The sequence below is a fragment of the Schistocerca americana genome, chromosome 1, assembly GCF_021461395.2.
Source record: "Schistocerca americana isolate TAMUIC-IGC-003095 chromosome 1, iqSchAmer2.1, whole genome shotgun sequence".
Classification (NCBI taxonomy): domain Eukaryota; kingdom Metazoa; phylum Arthropoda; class Insecta; order Orthoptera; family Acrididae; genus Schistocerca; species Schistocerca americana.
In genome coordinates, this window is record NC_060119.1 from 1,054,328,530 (window position 1) to 1,054,332,253 (window position 3,724).

Sequence of the window (3,724 nt, forward strand, 5' to 3'; positions counted from 1 at the left end):
CTCTAGACATAGTCTGACCCATCCTCTGCAAACCAAGAGGAAGGTGTCACCAGCAAAATATATACACAGGCCATCAGCATACTGTAAAGCTGATACATTTTGTGGCAAGCTATTGTGTAGGTGCAACATAAATAAACTGAAAATTAGGGGAGAGATAATTGATCCCTGGGGCAGCCCTATGCTTGTCATCCTTGGCCTCGCAGAGCCATTTCTACTTCTTACTGCCAATGATCGACGGGAAAAAAAGTGGATAAGTCTGCTCGCGAAGATACCGGGAATATTCTGCCTCCGTATTTTGGAAGCCAGCATCAGTAGCTGACATTATCGTACGCTTTGTTTCTGTTGCTGTTCTGTTTCTGTTGATAATTTTTAAGTGTTTCATCCGCGCCATTTCTCCTCTGAAAACCAAAATTTGTTTTGGGAAACAAGCTGTGAACATCCTTTCCAGCACTTTCTGCACACAGTTTAGGAGCGTTATTTACCTATACGAAGTTCTGTCATTAGGTTGTTTACTGTGTTTTCCTATCAGCACTATTCCCGATCCTCGCTTTCTGCGTTAAGGAAGAGAGCATGGGGTAATGTATATTGCCAGTTGCTGGGGCACTACTTTTCCCATATAAAAGTGCTCTTTGTTCTTCAACAGTAAAGCGCGGTTCTCACTGAAGCGATACGATATGCGATTTGATACGCGATTTTACTCGCGATAAGACGCAGAAGCAACTCGCGTCGGCGGAGCGCATAGAAACATAGTGGAAGCGACATTACTGGTTCACGCTGGGACGACAGCGATACAACGCCAACACGAAAGCTATGATCTCGCGAACGTAGAGCTGGTTGCTCGATGAAACTTGTGCCGTACGATGCGTAATGTTTGTTGTACTGTCATTCTCAAATGGTTCAAATGGCTCTGAGCACAATGAGACTTAACATCTGAGGTCATCAGTCCCCTAGAACTTAGAACTACTTAAACCAGACTAACGTAAGGACATCACACACATCCGTGCCCGAGCCAGGATTCGATAGCGGTCGCGCGGTTCCAGACTGAAGCACCTAGAACCGCTCGGCCACAAGGGCCGGCCATTCTCAAATAAATGCCTGTAGTTTGGATAGTTTGCGTGTCGTGAGACCCACTGCCTCAATATGTATAAGCAGTTTCTAACTTAAGCACTCCGTCTTCAGGCCACAAGTGGCCCATCGGGACCATTCGACCGCCGTGTCATCCTCAGCTTTGGATGCGGTTCGGAGGGGCGTGTGGTCTGACCACCGCACTCTCGGTCGTTATGATGGTTTTCTTTGACCAGGCCGCTACTATTCGGTCGAGTAGCACCTTAGTTGGCATCACGAGGCTGAGTGCACCCTGAAAAATGGCAACAGCGCATGGCGGCCCAGAGGGTCACCCATCCAAGTGCCGGCCACACCCGACAGCGCTTAACTTCGGTGATCTGACGGGAACCGGTGTATCCACTGCGGCAAGGCCGTTGCCTTTCTAACTTAAGGAGAGGTTCTTATTCAAATGAGCAAAAAGTAGGCAAAGTTTGGAAATTTTTTGAGACACTGAAAAGACATACACAGGATCTGTTTGGGACTATGATTGATCATACTATGAACTTTATTTTAGATTTTCAATACAAAAGCAAAAAAACAAAATGCCGCCCGTAATTGTGATTCGATCAAGGGCCTGCGAGTTTGAAGTACGCAGATTGTGTGCGGTGTAGTCCCTCAGGAGTTACCTGAAATCAAAAAGGGATAACATCAGTCGACTCTACATTAAATTTATGGGAGCTTATATCGAACCACAAAGAAATAACCTTAAATTTATTGATATGGTGCTAATTCGAACTTTGTGTTCGATTTTTGGGGGTTTGTTGCACTCTTTATGGTTTTATAAAAGGTTGCTAATATTAACAAATTTGATATATTTTAGATATAAGCTCCCAAAAAAGTGTTTACTTTTCGGGGTCAAAGGTAGAAGTTAATAGGTTGAACCGTTTCTATTTTATGCTGCACGCAGCCTGTTTAAAGCTTAGGGAAAACTTTAATTTGTATTATTAGTTCAATTTACATGAACTAGATTTTGTTATATAGCTTTGATGTTGCCGAACACGAACATGAAGTTACATTTTCAAAATTAAAACTAGCTAATGCCATATGGCTGACTCAAAATTACGTTTTCACCAATTTTGATCAAAATTTAACCCAAAAAGTGTTTTCGTTACTTGTGTTTATTCTGCGATTCCAGGACCATTTATCTGCCCTTCCTCCAACTCGAATTGTTCCTGGAGAGCAATTCCCTCGTTCTTCTTGGCTAGAAAAGCCGTTCTGCCTGAGCTGGATATGCTGCGTTCGGCAGCCTGCGCACGTTGTTTGTCAGGTTCTTCGCCGAATATGTTTGCATGCATACTGCAATATAAATCATTGTGTGAACGAGCGTCAAGGCACGACAATTTTACTACTTGAGCGAGGCGTCTCCGGCTGAGAGCGTCTCACGGCGGCCATGACACTGCTTCGAACTTTTGTAACGAACGGATAAAAAAACCGTTTGTTCCCAACATTCTAGACAAACACACCTTTAAAAAATGCAATTACAAAGAAATCGAATTTTTGAGGATTTTGAATGAGAACCTGGATTTAAGTGTTGAACTTTTAACGTTATACATCTTAATGAGTATATTATGAATGCGTATTAAATTTTTAAATTACGCCAATAAATATATGAATACTGAAAATTAAATTTATGTTGCCCCTGGAATTGGTTATATAAGCAACCTGCAATTGGGATTATACTCCCGTGTGCTCGTTTTAGTTGTTTATCACGTTCATTCCTTATACAGAGAATTTTGTGACATTGTACCCCTTTTTTGACGTCACTGCAATCCAATGTAACTCTTGCTGTTAACCCAAACTGTGCTGGAAAATGGATTTTGACCGATACCAATCGGCTATTAAAGATTACTTATAAATGCAGTTTCAGTGTTACAGAATGTCATTCAATGGTGTCATTCAGATTTATCGGAGCTGTGGAACAGAATCAACAGATTGTACAATCTAAGAAAAAAACAAAAAAACTAATACAAAACATCACGCACTACAAAGGAATTGTCCGAATAGGTTAGAAATCGGTAAATGTGCTGTACATGCACAGACAAACAAAGAATTACGGTTTCAGAGAAATTGGATGATTTATTCAAGAGAAAGAGTTTCACTAATCGAGCAAGTCAGTAACACATTAGTCCGCCTCTGGTCCTTATGCAAGCAGTTACTCGAATTGGCTTTGATTGACAGAGTTGTTGTATGTCCTCCTGAGGGGTATCGTGCCAAATTCTGTCCAATTGGCGCGTTAGATAGTCAAAATACTGAGCTGTTCGGAGGGCCCTGTCCATAATGCTCCAACACATTCTCAGTTGAGGAGGGATCAAGTGACCTTACTGGCCAGGATAGGGTTTGAAAGCACGAAGACGAGCAGTAGAAACTCCCGCCGTATGCGGGCGGATATTATCTTACTGAAATAAGCTCGGGATGGCTTGCTGGAAGAGTAACAAAACGGTACATGGAATGTCGTCGAAGTGACACTGAGCTGTAAGGGTGCCGTAGATGATAAAGAAAGAGGTCGTGTTATGAAAAGAAATGACTGCCCAGACCCTCACTCCCGGCTGTCGGGCTGTATGGCGGGCGACAGTCAGGTTGGTATCCTACTGCTGGTCATCAGGGCTGAATTCGAAGCGAG

General features: G+C 42.8%; 1 pseudogene; it reads right to left on the reverse strand.

Moving 5' to 3' along the window:
• Positions 1 to 1,365: 1,365 nt before the first annotated feature.
• LOC124557360 lies at positions 1,366 to 1,483 on the reverse strand (annotated as a pseudogene).
• Between the last annotated feature and the right edge of the window lie 2,241 nt (positions 1,484 to 3,724).